At 31.3% G+C, this 27,216-nt stretch overlaps 11 non-coding genes across 11 annotated transcripts; all 11 read left to right on the top strand.

The window, feature by feature from the left end:
- The first annotated feature begins 226 nt into the window (after nucleotides 1-226).
- On the top strand, nucleotides 227-299 carry TRNAV-UAC (transfer RNA valine (anticodon UAC)). The gene has a single exon. It is a non-coding gene; the product is annotated as a tRNA-Val (tRNA).
- A 1,924-nt stretch (nucleotides 300-2,223) lies between these two features.
- TRNAV-UAC (transfer RNA valine (anticodon UAC)) lies at nucleotides 2,224-2,296 on the top strand. The gene has a single exon. It is a non-coding gene; the product is annotated as a tRNA-Val (tRNA).
- A 1,925-nt stretch (nucleotides 2,297-4,221) lies between these two features.
- On the top strand, nucleotides 4,222-4,294 carry TRNAV-UAC (transfer RNA valine (anticodon UAC)). The gene has a single exon. It is a non-coding gene; the product is annotated as a tRNA-Val (tRNA).
- A 1,925-nt stretch (nucleotides 4,295-6,219) lies between these two features.
- Nucleotides 6,220-6,292, top strand: TRNAV-UAC (transfer RNA valine (anticodon UAC)). Its single transcript has one exon. It is a non-coding gene; the product is annotated as a tRNA-Val (tRNA).
- Nucleotides 6,293-8,216: 1,924 nt separating this feature from the next.
- On the top strand, nucleotides 8,217-8,289 carry TRNAV-UAC (transfer RNA valine (anticodon UAC)). The gene has a single exon. It is a non-coding gene; the product is annotated as a tRNA-Val (tRNA).
- A 1,924-nt stretch (nucleotides 8,290-10,213) lies between these two features.
- TRNAV-UAC (transfer RNA valine (anticodon UAC)) lies at nucleotides 10,214-10,286 on the top strand. Its single transcript has one exon. It is a non-coding gene; the product is annotated as a tRNA-Val (tRNA).
- Nucleotides 10,287-12,209: 1,923 nt separating this feature from the next.
- Nucleotides 12,210-12,282, top strand: TRNAV-UAC (transfer RNA valine (anticodon UAC)). Its single transcript has one exon. It is a non-coding gene; the product is annotated as a tRNA-Val (tRNA).
- A 1,924-nt stretch (nucleotides 12,283-14,206) lies between these two features.
- On the top strand, nucleotides 14,207-14,279 carry TRNAV-UAC (transfer RNA valine (anticodon UAC)). Its single transcript has one exon. It is a non-coding gene; the product is annotated as a tRNA-Val (tRNA).
- Nucleotides 14,280-16,201: 1,922 nt separating this feature from the next.
- Nucleotides 16,202-16,274, top strand: TRNAL-UAA (transfer RNA leucine (anticodon UAA)). The gene has a single exon. It is a non-coding gene; the product is annotated as a tRNA-Leu (tRNA).
- A 7,522-nt stretch (nucleotides 16,275-23,796) lies between these two features.
- On the top strand, nucleotides 23,797-23,869 carry TRNAV-UAC (transfer RNA valine (anticodon UAC)). Its single transcript has one exon. It is a non-coding gene; the product is annotated as a tRNA-Val (tRNA).
- A 1,925-nt stretch (nucleotides 23,870-25,794) lies between these two features.
- Nucleotides 25,795-25,867, top strand: TRNAV-UAC (transfer RNA valine (anticodon UAC)). The gene has a single exon. It is a non-coding gene; the product is annotated as a tRNA-Val (tRNA).
- Nucleotides 25,868-27,216: the final 1,349 nt, after the last annotated feature.

The following is a 27,216-nucleotide window of genomic DNA, read 5'->3' as shown; positions in this document are numbered from 1 at the left end:
TATGCAAGGTTGGTCAACCAGGCTATAACTTTCTTTAGCTAGGTGTACCACTATTAAGTATTGGGTCAATTTGCCAAAAATATGGTGCTCTGTTTTTTTTAAATTATATATAATGAAAGAACAATCACTTTGACGTTTCACCGATAATCCGGAACAGTTTACCAAAAATCACTACGACTGTCAGGACAACCAAAAAATTGAACAGTTTGTTATTGTATTGCATATTGGTTTCATAGTGTAGTGGTTATCACATCTGCTTTACACGCAGAAGGTTCTGTGTTCAATCCCTAGTGGAACCATATTTTTGCACTAATTTATGATTTATGAAAATTTTCGTCACTATCATTCTTATAACATCTAACCTGCTACTGCTCAATGTGAAACATGTCATTTGTTCACTTACAAAATTCAATTTCTTTTTTAAATATGGAAATAAATGTTATTTTTAATATCTATTAGCTTTTAATTATAAAATAACTTATTACAGCAAACAACTGATTAAAAATCTGGAGCAGATTCAAATAATCTTCTTCTTTTATAAGAAATTGGTAGCAATGTATCATATATTTCATTTATAGTAAACAAATAAATTGTAGTATCATATCTAACTACCTTTTTCCATAAATCATCTTAACTGAGTACAGTTAAACAAATCACTTAAACCAACATTTCCATCACCAGTTCACCAAAGCACAGCTATTATTTCCAGGACTTCACTGTTCACATGACTTCACTAGCAACTTGATAATGCTGCCAAGGTTTGGTATTGCATGATTAATGCATGATAAACTGCAATCATGTTTTGATGTAGCTAATATTCACTTCCAGATTATTTACTTTAAATGTAAATAAATATTTCCATAATTACTATGTGCAAGTTTAGCAAAAATGCTGATAGATTTGACTTCTGGATAGATAGTATATTGATTATTACTAAAGTCTTTTTCGAGTATTATGCTTAAGTTATGTTGTGAAAGGGCATTTATTTATATGTAGTATTTGTAATACAGGCACTTTATGGTAACATGGCAAGAAAAATCACTGAAAAGTGATTTTGATAAGTGTGACACCTGCAGATGATAATTGGTCAAAATGTTAGAAATAATGATTTTTGTGTATATAGTTTTTCAAATTATAAATATTCACTTGAAAAGCTTCAAAAATTATTTATTTGAAATGGGAATATGCAGGTTTATTCAACATTGCACACATTGCTCTTTGCTAAATTTGTATTTTAAATGTTGGGTAATGCAAGTTTGGTCAACCATGTTACAACTGTCTTTATCTATGTACCCACTATACAATTATTAAAGTCAATTGCAAAAAATTGGTTGCTCATCCTGTTTTACTGGGTAGTGTTTTTAAATGACCATTTGGTGTATTTCCGATAAACCAGAGAACTGATGGTCACAAACACACTACTTCGGTTATTGAATCGGTCAGCCAAGATAAAAAAAATCTCAGCCTACTATATTAGTGCACTATGTGGTACTTGGAGGTTCTCGATAAACTGACCATATTTTCTGCATTTTTTCATGACTAAGTCATGCTGCTTAATTGCGGACATATGAAAATTCAGTGTTGTGCAACATATAATTGGTTTTTTAAACAAAATCACTTAGTGTGTACCTCAGATTTTGGGGCATTTGATTGTCAAGATGACCATAAATATCTTCTAGTGTGAGAGCAGTTTATGTTGTGGTTTCATAGCATAGTGGTTAGCATATTTGCTTTACACGGAGAAAGTCCTGAGTTCAATCCCAACTGAACTCATATTTATTAAAAAGTCCAGTAAACTGTGATCTTGATAAGAGTACTTACAGTAGATAATAATTGGTCAAGATGTTAGAAATAAAGAATTTTGTATATTTGTTTTCTTCAAATTAAAAATAATCACTTAAAAAACTTTGCAAAATGCTTACTTTAAAATGGATATACACATTTATGTATCATTGCAGTCATTGCTTTTCAATAAAGATTAATATAAAATGTTTAATTATGCAAGGTTGGTCAACCAGGCTATAACTTTCTTTAGCTAGGTTTACCACTATTAAGTATTGGGTCAATTTGCCAAAAATATGGTGCTCTGTTTTTTTAAAATTATATATAATGAAAGAACAATCACTTTGACATTTCACCGATAATCCGGAACAGTTTACCAAAAATCACTACGACTGTCAGGACAACCAAAAAATTAACCAGTTTGTTATTGTATTGCATATTGGTTTCATAGTGTAGTGGTTATCACGTCTGCTTTACACGCAGAAGGTCCTGGGTTCAATCCCCAGTGGAACCATATTTTTGCACTAATTTATGATTTACGAAAATTTTCGTCACTATCATTCTTATAACATCTAACCTGCTACTGCTCAATGTGAAACATGTCATTTGTTCACTTACAAAATTCAATTTCTTCTCTAAATATGGAAATAAATGTTATTTTTAATATCTATTAGCTTTTAATTATAAAATAACTTATTACAGCAAACAACTGATTAAAAATCTGGAGCAGATTCAAATAATCTTCTTGTTTTATAAGAAATTGGTAGCAATGTATCATATATTTCATTTATAGTAAACAAATAAATTGTAGTATCATATCTAACTACCTTTTTCCATAAATCATCTTAACTGAGTACAGTTAAATAAATCACTTAAACCAACATTTCCATCACCAGTTCACCAAAGCACAGCTATTCTTACCAGGACTTCACTGTTCACATGACTTCACTAGCAACTTGATAATGCTGCCAAGGTTTGGTATTGCATGATTAATGCATGATAAACTGCAATCATGTTTTGATGTAGCTAATATTCACTTCCAGATCATTTACTTTAAATGTAAATAAATATTTCCATAATTACTATTTGCAAGTTTAGCAAAAATGCTGATAGATTTGACTTCTGGATAGATAATATATTGATTATTACTAAAGTCTTTTCCGAGTATTATGCTTAAGTTATGTTGTGAAAGGGCATTTATTTATATGTAGTATTTGTAATACAGGCACTTTATGGTAACATGGCAAGAAAAATCACTGAAAAGTGATTTTGATAAGTGTGACACCTGCAGATGATAATTGGTCAAAATGTTAGAAATAATGATTTTTGTGTATATAGTTTTTCAAATTATAAATATTCACTTGAAAAGCTTCAAAAATTCTTTATTTAAAATGGGAATATGCAGGTTTATTCAACATTGCACACATTGCTCTTTGCTAAATTTGTATTTTAAATGTTGGGTAATGCAAGTTTGGTCAACCATGTTACAACTGTCTTTATCTAGGTACCCACTATACAATTATTAAAGTCAATTGCAAAAAATTGGTTGCTCATCCTGTTTTACTGGTTAGTGTTTTTAAATGACCATTTGGTGTATTTCCGATAAACCAGAGAACTGATGGTCACAAACACACTCCTTCGGTTATTGAATCGGTCAGCCAAGATAAAAAAAATCTCAGCCTACTATATTAGTGCACTATGTGGTACTTGGAGGTTCACGATAAACTGACCATATTTTCTGCATTTTTTTTATGACTAAGTCATGCTGCTTAATTGCGGACATATGAAAATTCAGTGTTGTGCGACATATAATTGGATTTTTAAACAAAATCACTTAGTGTGTACCTCAGATTTTGGGGCATTTGATTGTCAAGATGACCATAAATATCTTCTAGTGTGAGAACAGTTTATGTTGTGGTTTCATAGCATAGTGGTTAGCATATCTGCTTTACACGGAGAAAGTCCTGAGTTCAATCCTAAGTGAACCCATATTTATTAAAAAATCCAGTAAACTGTGATCTTGATAAGAGTACTTACAGTAGATAATAATTGGTCAAGATGTTAGAAATAAAGAATTTTGTATATTTGTTTTCTTCAAATTAAAAATAATCACTTAAAAAACTTTGCAAAATGCTTACTTTAAAATGGATATACACATTTATTTATCATTGCAGTCATTGCTTTTTAATAAAGATTAATATTAAATGTTTAATTATGCAAGGTTGGTCAACCAGGCTATAACTTTCTTTAGCTAGGTTTACCACTATTAAGTATTGGGTCAATTTGCCAAAAATATGGTGCTCTGTTTTTTTAAAATTATATATAATGAAAGAACAATCACTTTGACATTTCACCGATAATCCGGAACAGTTTACCAAAAATCACTACGACTGTCAGGACAACCAAAAAATTAACCAGTTTGTTATTGTATTGCATATTGGTTTCATAGTGTAGTGGTTATCACATCTGCTTTACACGCAGAAGGTCCTGGGTTCAATCCCCAGTGGAACCATATTTTTGCACTTATTTATGATTTATGAAAATTTTCTTCACTATCATTCTTATAACATCTAACCTGCTACTGCTCAATGTGAAACATGTCATTTGTTCACTAACAAAATTCAATTTCTTCTCTAAATATGGAAATAAATGTTATTTTTAATATCTATTAGCTTTTAATTATAAAATAACTTATTACAGCAAACAACTGATTAAAAATCTGGAGCAGATTCAAATAATCTTCTTGTTTTATAAGAAATTGGTAGCAATGTATCATATATTTCATTTATAGTAAACAAATAAATTGTAGTATCATATCTAACTACCTTTTTCCATAAATCATCTTAACTGAGTACAGTTAAATAAATCACTTAAACCAACATTTCCATCACCAGTTCACCAAAGCACAGCTATTCTCTCCAGGACTTCACTGTTCACATGACTTCACTAGCAACTTGATAATGCTGCCAAGGTTTGGTATTGCATGATTAATGCATGATAAACTGCAATCATGTTTTGATGTAGCTAATATTCACTTCCAGATTATTTACTTTAAATGTAAATAAATATTTCCATAATTACTATGTGCAAGTTTAGCAAAAATGCTGATAGATTTGACTTCTGGATAGATAGTATATTGATTATTACTAAAGTCTTTTTCGAGTATTATGCTTAAGTTATGTTGTGAAAGGGCATTTATTTATATGTAGTATTTGTAATACAGGCACTTTATGGTAACATGGCAAGAAAAATCACTGAAAAGTGATTTTGATAAGTGTGACACCTGCAGATGATAATTGGTCAAAATGTTAGAAATAATGATTTTTGTGTATATAGTTTTTCAAATTATAAATATTCACTTGAAAAGCTTCAAAAATTATTTATTTAAAATGGGAATATGCAGGTTTATTCAACATTGCACACATTGCTCTTTGCTAAATTTGTATTTTAAATGTTGGGTAATGCAAGTTTGGTCAACCATGTTACAACTGTCTTTATCTATGTACCCACTATACAATTATTAAAGTCAATTGCAAAAAATTGGTTGCTCATCCTGTTTTACTGGGTAGTGTTTTTAAATGACCATTTGGTGTATTTCCGATAAACCAGAGAACTGATGGTCACAAACACACTCCTTCGGTTATTGAATCGGTCAGCCAAGATAAAAAAAATCTCAGCCTACTATATTAGTGCACTATGTGGTACTTGGAGGTTCTCGATAAACTGACCATATTTTCTGCATTTTTTCATGACTAAGTCATGCTGCTTAATTGCGGACATATGAAAATTCAGTGTTGTGCAACATATAATTGGATTTTTAAACAAAATCACTTAGTGTGTACCTCAGATTTTGGGGCATTTGATTGTCAAGATGACCATAAATATCTTCTAGTGTGAGAACAGTTTATGTTGTGGTTTCATAGCATAGTGGTTAGCATATTTGCTTTACACGGAGAAAGTCCTGAGTTCAATCCCAACTGAACTCATATTTATTAAAAAGTCCAGTAAACTGTGATCTTGATAAGAGTACTTACAGTAGATAATAATTGGTCAAGATGTTAGAAATAAAGAATTTTGTATATTTGTTTTCTTCAAATTAAAAATAATCACTTAAAAAACTTTGCAAAATGCTTACTTTAAAATGGATATACACATTTATTTATCATTGCAGTCATTGCTTTTCAATAAAGATTAATATAAAATGTTTAATTATGCAAGGTTGGTCAACCAGGCTATAACTTTCTTTAGCTAGGTTTACCACTATTAAGTATTGGGTCAATTTGCCAAAAATATGGTGCTCTGTTTTTTTTTAAATTATATATAATGAAAGAACAATCACTTTGACGTTTCACCGATAATCCGGAACAGTTTACCAAAAATCACTACGACTGTCAGGACAACCAAAAAATGTAACAGTTTGTTATTGTATTGCATATTGGTTTCATAGTGTAGTGGTTATCACATCTGCTTTACACGCAGAAGGTCCTGGGTTCAATCCTCAGTGGAACCATATTTTTGCACTTATTTATGATTTACGAAAATTTTCTTCACTATCATTCTTATAACATCTAACCTGCTACTGCTCAATGTGAAACATGTCATTTGTTCACTTACAAAATTCAATTTCTTCTCTAAATATGGAAATAAATGTTATTTTTAATATCTATTAGCTTTTAATTATAAAATAACTTATTACAGCAAACAACTGATTAAAAATCTGGAGCAGATTCAAATAATCTTCTTGTTTTATAAGAAATTGGTAGCAATGTATCATATATTTCATTTATAGTAAACAAATAAATTGTAGTATCATATCTAACTACCTTTTTCCATAAATCATCTTAACTGAGTACAGTTAAATAAATCACTTAAACCAACATTTCCATCACCAGTTCACCAAAGCACAGCTATTCTTTCCAGGACTTCACTGTTCACATGACTTCACTAGCAACTTGATAATGCTGCCAAGGTTTGGTATTGCATGATTAATGCATGATAAACTGCAATCATGTTTTGATGTAGCTAATATTCACTTCCAGATTATTTACTTTAAATGTAAATAAATATTTCCATAATTACTATTTGCAAGTTTAGCAAAAATGCTGATAGATTTGACTTCTGGATAGATATTATATTGATTATTACTAAAGTCTTTTTCGAGTATTATGCTTAAGTTATGTTGTGAAAGGGCATTTATTTATATGTAGTATTTGTAATACAGGCACTTTATGGTAACATGGCAAGAAAAATCACTGAAAAGTGATTTTGATAAGTGTGACACCTGCAGATGATAATTGGTCAAAATTTTAGAAATAATGATTTTTGTGTATATAGTTTTTCAAATTATAAATATTCACTTGAAAAGCTTCAAAAATTCTTTATTTAAAATGGGAATATGCAGGTTTATTCAACATTGCACACATTGCTCTTTGCTAAATTTTTATTTTAAATGTTGGGTAATGCAAGTTTGGTCAACCATGTTACAACTGTCTTTATCTATGTACCCACTATACAATTATTAAAGTCAATTGCAAAAAATTGGTTGCTCATCCTGTTTTACTGGGTAGTGTTTTTAAATGACCATTTGGTGTATTTCCGATAAACCAGAGAACTGATGGTCACAAACACACTCCTTCGGTTATTGAATCGGTCAGCCAAGATAAAAAAAATCTCAGCCTACTATATTAGTGCACTATGTGGTACTTGGAGGTTCTCGATAAACTGACCATATTTTCTGCATTTTTTCATGACTAAGTCATGCTGCTTAATTGCGGACATATGAAAATTCAGTGTTGTGCAACATATAATTGGATTTTTAAACAAAATCACTTAGTGTGTACCTCAGATTTTGGGGCATTTGATTGTCAAGATGACCATAAATATCTTCTAGTGTGAGAACAGTTTATGTTGTGGTTTCATAGCATAGTGGTTAGCATATTTGCTTTACACGGAGAAAGTCCTGAGTTCAATCCCAACTGAACTCATATTTATTAAAAAGTCCAGTAAACTGTGATCTTGATAAGAGTACTTACAGTAGATAATAATTGGTCAAGATGTTAGAAATAAAGAATTTTGTATATTTGTTTTCTTCAAATTAAAAATAATCACTTAAAAAACTTTGCAAAATGCTTACTTTAAAATGGATATACACATTTATTTATCATTGCAGTCATTGCTTTTCAATAAAGATTAATATTAAATGTTTAATTATACAAGGTTGGTCAACCAGGCTATAACTTTCTTTAGCTAGGTTTACCACTATTAAGTATTGGGTCAATTTGCCAAAAATATGGTGCTCTGTTTTTTTAAAATTATATATAATGAAAGAACAATCACTTTGACGTTTCACCGATAATCCGGAACAGTTTACCAAAAATCACTACGACTGTCAGGACAACCAAAAAATTGAACAGTTTGTTATTGCATTGCATATTGGTTTCATAGTGTAGTGGTTATCACATCTGCTTTACACGCAGAAGGTCCTGGGTTCAATCCCCAGTGGAACCATATTTTTGCACTAATTTATGATTTACGAAAAAAATTTTCACTATCATTCTTATAACATCTGACCTGCTACTGCTCAATGTGAAACATGTCATTTGTTCACTTACAAAATTCAATTTCTTCTCTAAATATGGAAATAAATGTTATTTTTAATATCTATTAGCTTTTAATTATAAAATAACTTATTACAGCAAACAACTGATTAAAAATCTGGAGCAGATTCAAATAATCTTCTTGTTTTATAAGAAATTGGTAGCAATGTATCATATATTTCATTTATAGTAAACAAATAAATTGTAGTATCATATCTAACTACCTTTTTCCATAAATCATCTTAACTGAGTACAGTTAAATAAATCACTTAAACCAACATTTCCATCACCAGTTCACCAAAGCACAGCTATTCTTTCCAGGACTTCACTGTTCACATGACTTCACTAGCAACTTGATAATGCTGCCAAGGTTTGGTATTGCATGATTAATGCATGATAAACTGCAATCATGTTTTGATGTAGCTAATATTCACTTCCAGATTATTTACTTTAAATGTAAAGAAATATTTCCATAATTACTATGTGCAAGTTTAGCAAAAATGCTGATAGATTTGACTTCTGGATAGATAGTATATTGATTATTACTAAAGTCTTTTTCGAGTATTATGCTTAAGTTATGTTGTGAAAGGGCATTTATTTATATGTAGTATTTGTAATACAGGCACTTTATGGTAACATGGCAAGAAAAATCACTGAAAAGTGATATTGATAAGTGTGACACCTGCAGATGATAATTGGTCAAAATGTTAGAAATAATGATTTTTGTGTATATAGTTTTTCAAATTATAAATATTCACTTGAAAAGCTTCAAAAATTCTTTATTTAAAATGGGAATATGCAGGTTTATTCAACATTGCACACATTGCTCTTTGCTAAATTTGTATTTTAAATGTTGGGTAATGCAAGTTTGGTCAACCATGTTACAACTGTCTTTATCTATGTACCCACTATACAATTATTAAAGTCAATTGCAAAAAATTGGTTGCTCATCCTGTTTTACTGGGTAGTGTTTTTAAATGACCATTTGGTGTATTTCCGATAAACCAGAGAACTGATGGTCACAAACACACTCCTTCGGTTATTGAATCGGTCAGCCAAGATAAAAAAAATCTCAGCCTACTATATTAGTGCACTATGTGGTACTTGGAGGTTCTCGATAAACTGACCATATTTTCTGCATTTTTTCATGACTAAGTCATGCTGCTTAATTGCGGACATATGAAAATTCAGTGTTGTGCAACATATAATTGGATTTTTAAACAAAATCACTTAGTGTGTACCTCAGATTTTGGGGCATTTGATTGTCAAGATGACCATAAATATCTTCTAGTGTGAGAACAGTTTATGTTGTGGTTTCATAGCATAGTGGTTAGCATATTTGCTTTACACGGAGAAAGTCCTGAGTTCAATCCCAACTGAACCCATATTTATTAAAAAGTCCAGTAAACTGTGATCTTGATAAGAGTACTTACAGTAGATAATAATTGGTCAAGATGTTAGAAATAAAGAATTTTGTATATTTGTTTTCTTCAAATTAAAAATAATCACTTAAAAAACTTTGCAAAATGCTTACTTTAAAATGGATATACACATTTATTTATCATTGCAGTCATTGCTTTTCAATAAAGATTAATATTAAATGTTTAATTATGCAAGGTTGGTCAACCAGGCTATAACTTTCTTTAGCTAGGTTTACCACTATTAAGTATTGGGTCAATTTGCCAAAAATATGGTGCTCTGTTTTTTTTAAATTATATATAATGAAAGAACAATCACTTTGACGTTTCACCGATAATCCGGAACAGTTTACCAAAAATCACTACGACTGTCAGGACAACCAAAAAATGTAACAGTTTGTTATTGTATTGCATATTGGTTTCATAGTGTAGTGGTTATCACATCTGCATTACACGCAGAAGGTCCTGGGTTCAATCCCCAGTGGAACCATATTTTTGCACTAATTTATGATTTACGAAAATTTTCTTCACTATCATTCTTATAACATCTAACCTGCTACTGCTCAATGTGAAACATGTCATTTGTTCACTTACAAAATTCAATTTCTTCTCTAAATATGGAAATAAATGTTATTTTTAATATCTATTAGCTTTTAATTATAAAATAACTTATTACAGCAAACAACTGATTAAAAATCTGGAGCAGATTCAAATAATCTTCTTGTTTTATAAGAAATTGGTAGCAATGTATCATATATTTCATTTATAGTAAACAAATAAATTGTAGTATCATATCTAACTACCTTTTTCCATAAATCATCTTAACTGAGTACAGTTAAATAAATCACTTAAACCAACATTTCCATCACCAGTTCACCAAGCACAGCTATTCTTTCCAGGACTTCACTGTTCACATGACTTCACTAGCAACTTGATAATGCTGCCAAGGTTTGGTATTGCATGATTAATGCATGATAAACTGCAATCATGTTTTGATGTAGCTAATATTCACTTCCAGATTATTTACTTTAAATGTAAATAAATATTTCCATAATTACTATTTGCAAGTTTAGCAAAAATGCTGATAGATTTGACTTCTGGATAGATAGTATATTGATTATTACTAAAGTCTTTTTCGAGTATTATGCTTAAGTTATGTTGTGAAAGGGCATTTATTTATATGTAGTATTTGTAATACAGGCACTTTATGGTAACATGGCAAGAAAAATCACTGAAAAGTGATTTTGATAAGTGTGACACCTGCAGATGATAATTGGTCAAAATGTTAGAAATAATGATTTTTGTGTATATAGTTTTTAAAATTATAAATATTCACTTAAAAAGCTTCAAAAATTCTTTATTTAAAATGGGAATATGCAGGTTTATTCAACATTGCACACATTGCTCTTTGCTAAATTTTTATTTTAAATGTTGGGTAATGCAAGTTTGGTCAACCATGTTACAACTGTCTTTATCTATGTACCCACTATACAATTATTAAAGTCAATTGCAAAAAATTGGTTGCTCATCCTGTTTTACTGGGTAGTGTTTTTAAATGACCATTTGGTGTATTTCCGATAAACCAGAGAACTGATGGTCCCAAACACAATCCTTCGGTTATTGAATCGGTCAGCCAAGATAAAAAAAATCTCAGCCTACTATATTAGTGCACTATGTGGTACTTGGAGGTTCTCGATAAACTGACCATATTTTCTGCATTTTTTCATGACTAAGTCATGCTGCTTAATTGCGGACATATGAAAATTCAGTGTTGTGCGACATATAATTGGATTTTTAAACAAAATCACTTAGTGTGTACCTCAGATTTTGGGGCATTTGATTGTCAAGATGACCATAAATATCTTCTAGTGTGAGAACAGTTTATGTTGTGGTTTCATAGCATAGTGGTTAGCATATCTGCTTTACACGGAGAAAGTCCTGAGTACAATCCCAAGTGAACCCAAATTTATTAAAAAATCCAGTAAACTGTGATCTTGATAAGAGTACTTACAGTAGATAATAATTGGTCAAGATGTTAGAAATAAAGAATTTTGTTTATTTGTTTTCTTCAAATTAAAAATAATCACTTAAAAAACTTTGCAAAATGCTTACTTTAAAATGGATATACACATTTATTTATCATTGCAGTCATTGCTTTTTAATAAAGATTAATATTAAATGTTTAATTATGCAAGGTTGGTCAACCAGGCTATAACTTTCTTTAGCTAGGTGTACCACTATTAAGTATTGGGTCAATTTGCCAAAAATATGGTGCTCTGATTTTTTAAAATTATATATAATGAAAGAACAATCACTTTGACGTTTCACCGATAATCCGGAACAGTTTACCAAAAATCACTACGACTGTCAGGACAACCAAAAAATTGAACAGTTTGTTATTGTATTGCATATTGGTTTCATAGTGTAGTGGTTATCACATCTGCTTTACACGCAGAAGGTCCTGGGTTCAATCCCCAGTGGAACCATATTTTTGCACTAATTTATGATTTATGAAAATTTTCTTCACTATCATTCTTATAACATCTGACCTGCTACTGCTCAATGTGAAACATGTCATTTGTTCACTTACAAAATTCAATTTCTTCTCTAAATATGGAAATAAATGTTATTTTTAATATCTATTAGCTTTTAATTATAAAATAACTTATTACAGCAAACAACTGATTAAAAATATGGAGCAGATTCAAATAATCTTCTTGTTTTATAAGAAATTGGTAGCAATGTATCATATATTTCATTTATAGTAAACAAATAAATTGTAGTATCATATCTAACTACCTTTTTCCATAAATCATCTTAACTGAGTACAGTTAAATAAATCACTTAAACCAACATTTCCATCACCAGTTCACCAAAGCACAGCTATTCTTTCCAGGACTTCACTGTTCACATGACTTCACTAGCAACTTGATAATGCTGCAAAGGTTTGGTATTGCATGATTAATGCATGATAAACTGCAATCATGTTTTGATGTAGCTAATATTCACTTCCAGATTATTTACTTTAAATCTAAATAAATATTTCCATCATTATTATGTGCAAGTTTAGCAAAAATGCTGATAGATTTGACTTCTGGATAGATAGTATATTGATTATTACTAAAGTCTTTTTCGAGTATTATGCTTAAGTTATGTTGTGAAAGGGCATTTATTTATATGTAGTATTTGTAATACAGGCACTTTATGGTAACATGGCAAGAAAAATCACTGAAAAGTGATTTTGATAAGTGTGACACCTGCAGATGATAATTGGTCAAAATGTTAGAAATAATGATTTTTGTGTATATAGTTTTTAAAATTATAAATATTCACTTGAAAAGCTTCAAAAATTCTTTATTTAAAATTGGAATATGCAGGTTTATTCAACATTTCACACATTGCTCTTTGCTAAATTTTTATTTTAAATGTTGGGTAATGCAAGTTTGGTCAACCATGTTACAACTGTCTTTATCTATGTACCCACTATACAATTATTAAAGTCAATTGCAAAAAATTGGTTGCTCATCCTGTTTTACTGGGTAGTGTTTTTAAATGACCATTTGGTGTATTTCCGATAAACCAGAGAACTGATGGTCACAAACACACTCCTTCGGTTATTGAATAGGTCAGCCAAGATAAAAAAAATCTCAGCCTACTATATTAGTGCACTATGTGGTACTTGGAGGTTCTCGATAAACTGACCATATTTTCTGCATTTTTTCATGACTAAGTCATGCTGCTTAATTGCGGACATATGAAAATTCAGTATTGTGCGACATATAATTGGATTTTTAAACAAAATCACTTAGTGTGTACCTCAGATTTTGGGGCATTTGATTGTCAAGATGACAATAAATATCTTCTAGTGTGAGAACAGTTTATGTTGTGGTTTCATAACATAGTGGTTAGCATATCTGCTTTACACGGAGAAAGTCCTGAGTTCAATCCCAAGTGAACCCATATTTATTAAAAAATCCAGTAAACTGTGATCTTGATAAGAGTACTTACAGTAGATAATAATTGGTCAAGATGTTAGAAATAAAGAATTTTGTATATTTGTTTTCTTCAAATTAAAAATAATCACTTAAAAAACTTTGCAAAATGCTTACTTTAAAATGGATATACACATTTATTTATCATTGCAGTCATTGCTTTTTAATAAAGATTAATATTAAATGTTTAATTATGCAAGGTTGGTCAACCAGGCTATAAATTTCTTTAGCTAGGTGTACCACTATTAAGTATTGGGTCAATTTGCCAAAAATATGGTGCTCTGTTTTTTTTAAATTATATATAATGAAAGAACAATCACTTTGACGTTTCACCGATAATCCGGAACAGTTTACCAAAAATCACTACGACTGTCAGGACAACCAAAAAATTGAACAGTTTGTTATTGTATTGCATATTGGTTTCATAGTGTAGTGGTTATCACCTCTGCTTTACACGCAGAAGGTCCTGGGTTCAATCCCCAGTGGAACCATTTTTTGCACTAATTTATGATTTATGAAAATTTTCTTCACTATCATTCTTATAACATCTGACCTGCTACTGCTCAATGTGAAACATGTCATTTGTTCACTTACAAAATTCAATTTCTTCTCTAAATATGGAAATAAATGTTATTTTTAATATCTATTAGCTTTTAATTATAAAATAACTTATTACAGCAAACAACTGATTAAAAATCTGGAGCAGATTCAAATAATCTTCTTGTTTTATAAGAAATTGGTAGCAATGTATCATATATTTCATTTATAGTAAACAAATAAATTGTAGTATCATATCTAACTACCTTTTTCCATAAATCATCTTAACTGAGTACAGTTAAATAAATCACTTAAACCAACATTTCCATCACCAGTTCACCAAGCACAGCTATTCTTTCCAGGACTTCACTGTTCACATGACTTCACTAGCAACTTGATAATGCTGCCAAGGTTTGGTATTGCATGATTAATGCATGATAAACTGCAATCATGTTTTGATGTAGCTAATATTCACTTCCAGATTATTTACTTTAAATGTAAATAAATATTTCCATAATTACTATTTGCAAGTTTAGCAAAAATGCTGATAGATTTGACTTCTGGATAGATAGTATATTGATTATTACTAAAGTCTTTTTCGAGTATTATGCTTAAGTTATGTTGTGAAAGGGCATTTATTTATATGTAGTATTTGTAATACAGGCACTTTATGGTAACATGGCAAGAAAAATCACTGAAAAGTGATTTTGATAAGTGTGACACCTGCAGATGATAATTGGTCAAAATGTTAGAAATAATGATTTTTGTGTATATAGTTTTTCAAATTATAAATATTCACTTGAAAAGCTTCAAAAAGTCTTTATTTAAAATGGGAATATGCAGGTTTATTCAACATTGCACACATTGCTCTTTGCTAAATTTTTATTTTAAATGTTGGGTAATGCAAGTTTGGTCAACCATGTTACAACTGTCTTTATCTATGTACCCACTATACAATTATTAAAGTTAATTGCAAAAAATTGGTTGCTCATCCTGTTTTACTGGGTAGTGTTTTTAAATGACCATTTGGTGTATTTCCGATAAACCAGAGAACTGATGGTCACAAACACACTCCTTCGGTTATTGAATCAGTCAGCCAAGATAAAAAAAATCTCAGCCTACTATATTAGTGCACTATGTGGTACTTGGAGGTTCTCGATAAACTGACCATATTTTCTGCATTTTTTCATGACTAAGTCATGCTGCTTAATTGCGGACATATGAAAATTCAGTGTTGTGCAACATATAATTGGATTTTTAAACAAAATCACTTAGTGTGTACCTCAGATTTTGGGGCATTTGATTGTCAAGATGACCATAAATATCTTCTAGTGTGAGAACAGTTTATGTTGTGGTTTCATAGCATAGTGGTTAGCATATTTGCTTTACACGGAGAAAGTCCTGAGTTCAATCCCAACTGAACCCATATTTATTAAAAAGTCCAGTAAACTGTGATCTTGATAAGAGTACTTACAGTAGATAATAATTGGTCAAGATGTTAGAAATAAAGAATTTTGTATATTTGTTTTCTTCAAATTAAAAATAATCACTTAAAAAAATTTGCAAAATTCTTACTTTAAAATGGATATACACATTTATTTATCATTGCAGTCATTGCTTTTCAATAAAGATTAATATTAAATGTTTAATTATGCAAGGTTGGTCATCCAGGCTATAACTTTCTTTAGCTAGGTTTACCACTATTAAGTATTGGGTCAATTTGCCAAAAATATGGTGCTCTGTTTTTTTAAAATTATATATAATGAAAGAACAATCACTTTGACGTTTCACCGATAATCCCGAACAGTTTACCAAAAATCACTACGACTGTCAGGACAACCAAAAAATTGAACAGTTTGTTATTGTAGTGCATATTGGTTTCATAGTGTAGTGGTTATCACATCTGCTTTAAACGCAGAAGGTCCTGGGTTCAATCCCCAGTGGAACCATATTTTTGCACTAATTTATGATTTATGAAAATTTTCTTCACTATCATTCTTATAACATCTGACCTGCTACTGCTCAATGTGAAACATGTCATTTGTTCACTTACAAAATTCAATTTCTTCTCTAAATATGGAAATAAATGTTATTTTTAATATCTATTAGCTTTTAATTATAAAATAACTTATTACAGCAAACAACTGATTAAAAATCTGGAGCAGATTCAAATAATCTTCTTGTTTTATAAGAAATTGGTAGCAATGTATCATATATTTCATTTATAGTAAACAAATAAATTGTAGTATCATATCTAACTACCTTTTTCCATAAATCATCTTAACTGAGTACAGTTAAATAAATCACTTAAACCAACATTTCCATCACCAGTTCACCAAGCACAGCTATTCTTTCCAGGACTTCACTGTTCACATGACTTCACTAGCAACTTGATAATGCTGCCAAGGTTTGGTATTGCATGATTAATGCATGATAAACTGCAATCATGTTTTGATGTAGCTAATATTCACTTCCAGATTATTTACTTTAAATGTAAATAAATATTTCCATAATTACTATTTGCAAGTTTAGCAAAAATGCTGATAGATTTGACTTCTGGATAGATAGTATATTGATTATTACTAAAGTCTTTTTCAAGTATTATGCTTAAGTTATGTTGTGAAAGGGCATTTATTTATATGTAGTATTTGTAATACAGGCACTTTATGGTAACATGGCAAGAAAAATCACTGAAAAGTGATTTTGATAAGTGTGACACCTGCAGATGATAATTGGTCAAAATGTTAGAAATAATGATTTTTGTGTATATAGTTTTTAAAATTATAAATATTCACTTGAAAAGCTTCAAAAATTCTTTATTTAAAATGGGAATATGCAGGTTTATTCAACATTGCACACATTGCTCTTTGCTAAATTTGTATTTTACATGTTGGGTAATGCAAGTTTGGTCAACCATGTTACAACTGTATTTATCTATGTACCCACTATACAATTATTAAAGTCAATTGCAAAAAATTGGTTGCTCATCCTGTTTTACTGGGTAGTGTTTTTAAATGACCATTTGGTGTATTTCCGATAAACCAGAGAACTGATGGTCACAAACACACTCCTTCGGTTATTGAATCGGTCAGCCAAGATAAAAAAAAATCTCAGCCTACTATATTAGTGCACTATGTGGTACTTGGAGGTTCTCGATAAACTGACCATATTTTCTGCATTTTTTCATGACTAAGTCATGCTGTTTAATTGCGGACATATGAAAATTCAGTGTTGTGCGACATATAATTGGATTTTTAAACAAAATCACTTAGTGTGTACCTCAGATTTTGGGGCATTTGATTGTCAAGATGACCATAAATATCTTCTAGTGTGAGAACAGTTTATGTTGTGGTTTCATAGCATAGTGGTTAGCATATCTGCTTTACACGGAGAAAGTCCTGAGTTCAATCCCAAGTGAACCCATATTTATTAAAAAATCCAGTAAACTGTGATCTTGAGAAGAGTACTTACAGTAGATAATAATTGGTCAAGATGTTAGAAATAAAGAATTCTGTATATTTGTTTTCTTCAAATTAAAAATAATCACTTAAAAAACTTTGCAAAATGCTTACTTTAAAATGGATATACACATTTATTTATCATTGCAGTCATTGCTTTTTAATAAAGATTAATATTAAATGTTTAATTATGCAAGGTTGGTCAACCAGGCTATAACTTTCTTTAGCTAGGTTTACCACTATTAAGTATTGGGTCAATTTGCGAAAAATATGGTGCTCTGTTTTTTTAAAATTATATATAATGAAAGAACAATCACTTTGACGTTTCACCGATAATCCGGAACAGTTTACAAAAAATCACTACGACTGTCAGGACAACCAAAAAATTGAACAGTTTGTTATTGTATAAAGTCAAATCCCCAAAGGGAGGGGAAAGAAAAAAGAAATCAGTTATTTGTGCGGTGCACACAACCCAATATCTACTGTATTAAAATTAATTTCTTTATTGATAATTCGTTAAAATCCCTGTATTATTCACACATATAGGCAAAATGCCACATTCAATGTTTATTGTGTATATAGATAATTGAGATAATTTTTTCAGACTAGTATTGTCCTTTATTAAGAATCAAGCGAAGTAATGAAAGATAGTAAGGAAAGTGAAAAAGAATGAAAATAAGTGGATAAAGATTAAAAACAGAGCTGGTGTGCCGAGTGCATTTTGTATTTGTATTGTAAAATAATCCTAATATGCGTGGACCGTACTAATTCCTGCTATGTTATACTTAAACAAACGTTCTCACTGAAGGATCTGTGGGTAATTGAATCCAATGTAATTCATTAATAAGTATACATATATTTATAGATAACAGTAGCAGAAAATAAGTGCTGTATTCAAATAATTATTGAGGGTTCCATAAGATCATACCCTTGGGATATTGTATATTATTATGCCTGCATGATTAAATTACTGAAAATAATTTATTGTGTACTTAATTATTGTACAACAATTATATATGAGGTGAGATCCAAATCTTTTAATGTGACAATTGGAATTCTCACACTGCCCATTATCTTGTATTATATTGGCACAGTTGCCTGGAAAATACTGGCAATATAGACTGTGAATCTGCTGTATGATACTATTGATATAATATCACTAGTTGTTAAACCACCATGTTATGTTTTTCAAGAAAGGTCTGCAGTTCAAAAGAACCTAGGTATGGTCAATGAATTCAGTAATTGGGGCTAACCAGAGCACCTGTATGTTCATATAGTGCCACACTTAATATAATATGCACAGTAGAAACGTGTCAGTGTGCACTCTACAATTATAAGTGGTGCCTCTGTGATCAAATAATTACTTTTTATTGCTTATATTGCGCAGTTCACAGTGTTATTATTGAGATCTCTATTTAGATAAACCAGTATATGCATTTGGCATTAAACATATAGGATTATTAATCACTGCAGCTGCACGGCATAATTCAGAGTATCATAACAGTTATTTCATATATGGTGACCTCATATATTATAAAGCTGAGTAAGCCTAATCAATATACCATTAGGTATCCACTCTAATGGTTCTTGTTTAATACAACACATCAGTGGGATATCAGGCAAGGAGAATTCTTGTTTCCTATAACTGCTGCCATAAAATTGGCAGTGCCGTTATTTATTTCTTGTTCCTAACAGTCACATGTGGTCTCCAGCAAAAACGGGCAGTTGCAGTAGGTGCCTTTGTGGTCAAATTGATGCTTACTGCTGCCGATATTACGCAGTTAAAGGTATCCTTATAAGGAACTGTATTCACATGGACCCATAGGTTAATGTATTAAGCATTAAGCAAATAGAATTGTTAACCACTGCAGCCACTCCCGCTAAGTATCTTCACGAATGTTTCATATATAGTAACCTCATATAATAGAACTGAATCAGTATATTTAATATATTTACTCTAATAGTTCCTGACTAATACAATACGTCAGTGGGAAGTCAGCAAAGGAAGTTATTAATTCCTATAGCTACTGCCGTGAGATTAGCAGTGCCGTCATAGATTTCTTGTTGCTAAAAATCACATATAACATACAGCAAGACGGGCGGCTGCACCGCTCGTCCGGAACGCTGCCTAGGACTAATTATAGCAATACCCCTTAATACGGTGCACACATATATTAATAGGACATTATTTCAAGTAATTATATTAGGCACATCGGACACATTAGCTCAAAGCCAAAATGGATATACACATTTATTTATCATTGCAGTCATTGCTTTTTAATAAAGATTAATATTAAATGTTTAATTATGCAAGGTTGGTCAACCAGGCTATAACTTTCTTTATACAAGAAAGTTGTGCTGATCTGCGCTCCCAATTAGTGCAGCTGGTTACCTGATCGGGTTACACCATACCCGGTACAAACATATGAAATAAGAAAAGTTCAGGTTACCTGCGCTATACCAAATGGTTTTATATATATGGATTTAATTATAGTGTTCTACACCTTCTAATTGGAGATATAGATACCATTTATATATACCAAGAAAACCAAAGCTTGTTTCCCACACAATAGGTGTCTGGAGTGGGCAAATTATTTCTTTAATTCCCCCTATACTCTTTTGCCCACAATATATATGTGTAATATTAAAAGTATAAAAATGTTGGAGTGTTCTTCCAAACCAGATGAGCACTTGAATTACTGCTTAAACTTGATTTCTTTTTTTTCCCTCTTTGTGATTTAACATATGGGCAGACACTTACTTTAGTGTTCTCACCCGCAGTCATAAAAAGGTATCTTTTTCCACAGCACCGGATTTCTCAATAACGGTATATATAAAAGCAAACGAGACTTACATTTGAATTCTGTCCCGCGTGCACCAAAAGGTTTCTTTAAAACTCCTCTCCTCCCGAGCAATACAGGAAACCCATTGGTCCAACGATAAAACGATTTATTAGACAGACATGTAAAAAAAGTCCTGGTTTGCTGTGCAAGTCACTGATAGAATGGTGAATGGGGCGCGCTTCACCCGATCTCCGTACGTGCTGCAGATCACGATCGGTGTCGGTGGAATCCTGATGTTAGATGTCACTCACGCTCTCCCCGCAGTGATTTTCCACAGCTTCCAGGGACGACGGCCTCAACGCGTTTCAGATAATTCTTTATCCTTTTTCAAGAGTTGCCGTCCTAGCCATCCTTTCTGGTATATATTCTATAGAGTCCCTGGTCATCTGACTCAGATTGTCCAATGATGAAAGACCTACACCCGGCTTCTTCAATCATTAATCAAGCATGCTAGTTTAACATAAGGGCATCTATACTGATGGCTATAAAAACCTTCATACATGATTTATACAATGCTTAAAAAATGTTAAAATTAATTATATACAGTATTCATAAAATTTATCTAACTGGATTATCCAACAATGCATGAAACAATTAATTAATTAAAGCTGATTACTCCCACAAAAACCCTTCTAAGTTGTCAGAAGCCGGGGGTTTTTTGCGAACAGACAAGAAAAGAAAACAAAAGAACAAGTATCAGATATTTCATCATAGACAACATCCCTTCCCCAATAATACCATTAATTTAAAGGAACCATTTAGATTCAAATTCGATGTTTAATCCATTCGGTGTTAAAGTTCTCATGTCATAAATAGTGCGCATTTCAAGTTTTGCTAACGCTGCTTCTACATCTTTAGTGCGCCAGTTACATTTCCCTATTTTTATACCACAAAATGATTTTAGTTCTTTAATTTCACATCTATGTTTTTCCTTGAAATGTACCGACACACTATGATTCTCAAACCCTTTTCTAATATTTCTAACATGTTCCGACAAGCGTTCCTTTAACATTCTACCTGTGCGTCCAATATATTGAATTCCACAGTTACACTCCAAAAGGTATATAATATTTTTACTATTACATGAAATAAAGTCCCTAATTGGGTATTCAATATTTGTAATATTGGATTTGTAACTAATCACCTTATTTGGGGTTTTACAACTTTTGCACATTTGGCATTGCCCACATCTGTAGAAGCCCTTAGAGGTAATTCTAGTGGTCATTTTTTGTATAGGCAGGGCACTTTTCACCAATTTTGACCGTAGATTTTCTGCCCTTTTATATATAAATTTCGGGCGGTCTGTAATATATTTTTTCAGAAGGGGGTCTCTCATGAGGATCCCCCAGTGTTTTTTTTATAATTTTTTCCACTTGATGATACTGTGAAGAGTAGGATGTAATAAATAAAACCTCTTTATTTTGACTCCAATTATTTTTCCTTTTATTAGTGCCACTTAATAAACTATGCCTATTCATCTTAGAGCATTTTTGTCTGGCCTCTCTGATTGTCTCCAATTCAAAACCTTTACTACGGAATTGTTCTTCCATAATATTAGCCTGTTCTTCATAGGTTTCCAAATTAGAGCAATTCCTTCTAAGTCTCTGAAATTGACTGCTAGGTATACTTCTAATCCAATTAGCATGATGATTGCTATTGGAATCAATATATGAGTTACAGTCAGTCGGTTTAGAGTAATTCTTAGTACCCAATTTGTCACCTTCCGGAAAGATTGTTAGATCCAAAAAATTTATTTCTGTTTTACTTATAACAAATGTTAATTCAATATGTCTATCGTTAAAATACAAAAACGAACAGAACTCTTGTAGGGCTGTCTCCGTACCCCCCGATATAAACATGATGTCATCCACATACCGGAACCAGGACACAAGGCTGGCACCCCATTGGTGTCCTGCCCACACACATAGGTCCTCCCAATGTGCCATAAAAAGATTAGCATAGCTGGGTGCCAGCCTTGTGCCCATCGCAGTTCCGGAGGTCTGTTAGAAAAAATCTCCCTCATACCAAAAAAAATGATTATTCAAAATGAAGGAGATACCTTCCATAATGAATTCTTATTCTTATTATTAACCTGATGTTTATTTAAATGATATTTTATTGCCTCCAATCCTAATGTGTGCTGAATAGCCGTGTATAATGAGGAGACGTCAGCCGTCACCAATATATAGTGTGGTAACCATGTTATTTCCTCCAATTTTTTAATTACAGTAATGGTATCTTTAATGTAAGATTTTGTAAGATGTACCATAGGTTGAATTTTATGGTCAAGGTAACAGGAAAGGTTCGATGTAATTGAATTAACTCCTGACATCTAACATCAGGATTCCACCGACACCGATCGTGATCTGCTGCACGTACGGAGATCGGGTGAAGCGCGCCCCATTCACCATTCTATCAGTGACTTGCACAGCAAACCAGGACTTTTTTTTACATGTCTGTCTAATAAATCGTTTTATCGTTGGACCCATGGGTTTCCTGTATTGCTCGGGAGGAGAGGAGTTTTAAAGAAACCTTTTGGTGCACGCGGGACAGAATTCAAATGTAAGTCTCGTTTGCTTTTATATATACCGTTATTGAGAAATCCGGTGCTGTGGAAAAAGATACCTTTTTATGACTGCGGGTGAGAACACTAAAGTAAGTGTCTGCCCATATGTTAAATCACAAAGAGGGAAAAAAAAGAAATCAAGTTTAAGCAGTAATTCAAGTGCTCACATTTTTATACTTTTAATATTACACATATATATTGTGGGCAAAAGAGTATAGGGGGAATTAAAGAAATAATTTGCCCACTCCAGACACCTATTGTGTGGGAAACAAGCTTTGGTTTTCTTGGTATATATAAATGGTATCTATATCTCCAATTAGAAGGTGTAGAACACTATAATTAAATCCATATATATAAAACCATTTGGTATAGCGCAGGTAACCTGAACTTTTCTTATTTCATATAACTTTCTTTAGCTAGGTGTACCACTATTAAGTATTGGGTCAATTTGCCAAAAATATGGTGCTCTGTTTTTTTAAAATTATATATAATGAAAGAACAATCACTTTGACGTTTCACCGATAATCCGGAACAGTTTACCAAAAATCACTACAACTGTCAGGACAACCAAAAAATTGAACAGTTTGTTATTGTATTGCATATTGGTTTCATAGTGTAGTGGTTATCACATCTGCTTTACACGCAGAAGGTCCTGGGTTCAATCCCCAGTGGAACCATATTTTTGCACTAATTTATGATTTATGAAAATTTTCTTCACTATCATTCTTATAACATCTGACCTGCTACTGCTCAATGTGAAACATGTCATTTGTTCACTTACAAAATTCAATTTCTTCTCTAAATATGGAAATAAATGTTATTTTTAATATCTATTAGCTTTTAATTATAAAATAACTTATTACAGCAAACAACTGATTAAAAATATGGAGCAGATTCAAATAATCTTCTTGTTTTATAAGAAATTGGTAGCAATGTATCATATATTTCATTGATAGTAAACAAATAAATTGTAGTATCATATCTAACTACCTTTTTCCATAAATCATCTTAACTGAGTACAGTTAAATAAATCACTTAAACCAACATTTCCATCACCAGTTCACCAAAGCACAGCTATTCTTTCCAGGACTTCACTGTTCACATGACTTCACTAGCAACTTGATAATGCTGCAAAGGTTTGGTATTGCATGATTAATGCATGATAAACTGCAATCATGTTTTGATGTAGCTAATATTCACTTCCAGATTATTTACTTTAAATCTAAATAAATATTTCCATAATTATTATGTGCAAGTTTAGAAAAAATGCTGATAGATTTGACTTCTGGATAGATAGTATATTGATTATTACTAAAGTCTTTTTCGAGTATTATGCTTAAGTTATGTTGTGAAAGGGCATTTATTTATATGTAGTATTTGTAATACAGGCACTTTATGGTAACATGGCAAGAAAAATCACTGAAAAGTGATTTTGATAAGTGTGACACCTGCAGATGATAATTGGTCAAAATGTTAGAAATAATGATTTTTGTGTATATAGTTTTTAAAATTATAAATATTCACTTGAAAAGCTTCAAAAATTATTTATTTAAAATGGGAATATGCAGGTTTATTCAACATTTCACACATTGCTCTTTGCTAAATTTTTATTTTAAATGTTGGGTAATGCAAGTTTGGTCAACCATGTTACAACTGTCTTTATCTATGTACCCACTATACAATTATTAAAGTCAATTGCAAAAAATTGGTTGCTCATCCTGTTTTACTGGGTAGTGTTTTTAAATGACCATTTGGTGTATTTCCGATAAACCAGAGAACTGATGGTCACAAACACACTCCTTCGGTTATTGAATCGGTCAGCCAAGATAAAAAAAAATCTCAGCCTACTATATTAGTGCACTATGTGGTACTTGGAGGTTCTCGATAAACTGACCATATTTTCTGCATTTTTTCATGACTAAGTCATGCTGCTTAATTGCGGACATATGAAAATTCAGTATTGTGCGACATATAATTGGATTTTTAAACAAAATCACTTAGTGTGTACCTCAGATTTTGGGGCATTTGATTGTCAAGATGACCATAAATATCTTCTAGTGTGAGAACAGTTTATGTTGTGGTTTCATAGCATAGTGGTTAGCATATCTGCTTTACACGGAGAAAGTCCTGAGTTCAATCCCAAGTGAACCCATATTTATTAAAAAATCCAGTAAACTGTGATCTTGATAAGAGTACTTACAGTAGATAATAATTGGTCAAGATGTTAGAAATAAAGAATTTTGTATATTTGTTTTCTTCAAATTAAAAACAATCACTTAAAAAACTTTGCAAAATGCTTACTTAAAAATGGATATACACATTTATTTATCATTGCAGTCATTGCTTTTTAATAAAGATTAATATTAAATGTTTAATTATGCAAGGTTGGTCAACCAGGCTATAACTTTCTTTAGCTAGGTGTACCACTATTAAGTATTGGGTCAATTTGCCAAAAATATGGTGCTCTGTTTTTTTAAAATTATATATAATGAAAGAACAATCACTTTGACGTTTCACCGATAATCCGGAACAGTTTACCAAAAATCACTACGACTGTCAGGACAACCAAAAAATTGAACAGTTTGTTATTGTATTCCATATTGGTTTCATAGTGTAGTGGTTATCACATCTGCTTTACACTCAGAAGGTCCTGGGTTCAATCCCCAGTGGAACCATATTTTTGCACTAATTTATGATTTATGAAAATTTTCTTCACTATCATTCTTATAACATCTGACGTGCTACTGCTCAATGTGAAACATGTCATTTGTTCACTTACAAAATTCAATTTCTTCTCTAAATATGGAAATAAATGTTATTTTTAATATCTATTAGCTTTTAATTATAAAATAACTTATTACAGCAAACAACTGATTAAAAATCTGGAGCAGATTCAAATAATCTTCTTGTTTTATAAGAAATTGGTAGCAATGTATCATATATTTGATTTACAGTAAACAAATAAATTGTAGTATCATATCTAACTACCTTTTTCCATAAATCATCTTAACTGAGTACAGTTAAATAAATCACTTAAACCAACATTTCCATCACCAGTTCACCAAAGCACAGCTATTTTTTCCAGGACTTCACTGTTCACATGACTTCACTAGCAACTTGATAATGCTGCCAATGTTTGGTATTGCATGATTAATGCATGATAAACTGCAATCATGTTTTGATGTAGCTAATATTCACTTCCAGATTATTTACTTTAAATGTAAATAAATATTTCCATAATTACTATGTGCAAGTTTAGCAAAAATGCTGATAGATTTGACTTCTGGATAGATAGTATATTGATTATTACTAAAGTCTTTTTCGAGTATTATGCTTAAGTTATGTTGTGAAAGGGCATTTATTTATATGTAGTATTTGTAACACAGGCACTTTATGGTAACATGGCAAGAAAAATCACTGAAAAGTGATTTTGATAAGTGTGACACCTGCAGATGATAATTGGTCAAAATGTTAGAAATAATGATTTTTGTGTATATAGTTTTTAAAATTATAAATATTCACTTGAAAAGCTTAAAAAATTCTTTATTTAAAATGGGAATATGCAGGTTTATTCAACATTGCACACATTGCTCTTTGCTAAAATTTTATTTTAAATGTTGGGTAATGCAAGTTTGGTCAACCATGTTACAACTGTCTTTATCTATGTACCCACTATACAATTATTAAAGTCAATTGCAAAAAATTGGTTGCTCATCCTGTTTTACTGGGTAGTGTTTTTAAATGACCATTTGGTGTATTTCCGATAAACCAGAGAACTGATGGTCACAAACACACTCCTTCGATTATTGAATCGGTCAGCCAAGATAAAAAAAAATCTCAGCCTACTATATTAGTGCACTATGTGGTACTTGGAGGTTCTCGATAAACTGACCATATTTTCTGCATTTTTTCATGACTAAGTCATGCTGCTTAATTGCGGACATATGAAAATTTAGTGTTGTGCGACATATAATTGGATTTTTAAACAAAATCACTTAGTGTGTACCTCAGATTTTGGGGCATT

Source organism: Pseudophryne corroboree, chromosome 11 (genome assembly GCF_028390025.1).
Source record: "Pseudophryne corroboree isolate aPseCor3 chromosome 11, aPseCor3.hap2, whole genome shotgun sequence".
Taxonomy (NCBI): Eukaryota; Metazoa; Chordata; class Amphibia; order Anura; family Myobatrachidae; genus Pseudophryne; species Pseudophryne corroboree.
The sequence above is the reverse complement of the archived record's forward strand: the minus strand, read 5'-3'. Positions and strand labels throughout refer to the sequence as shown.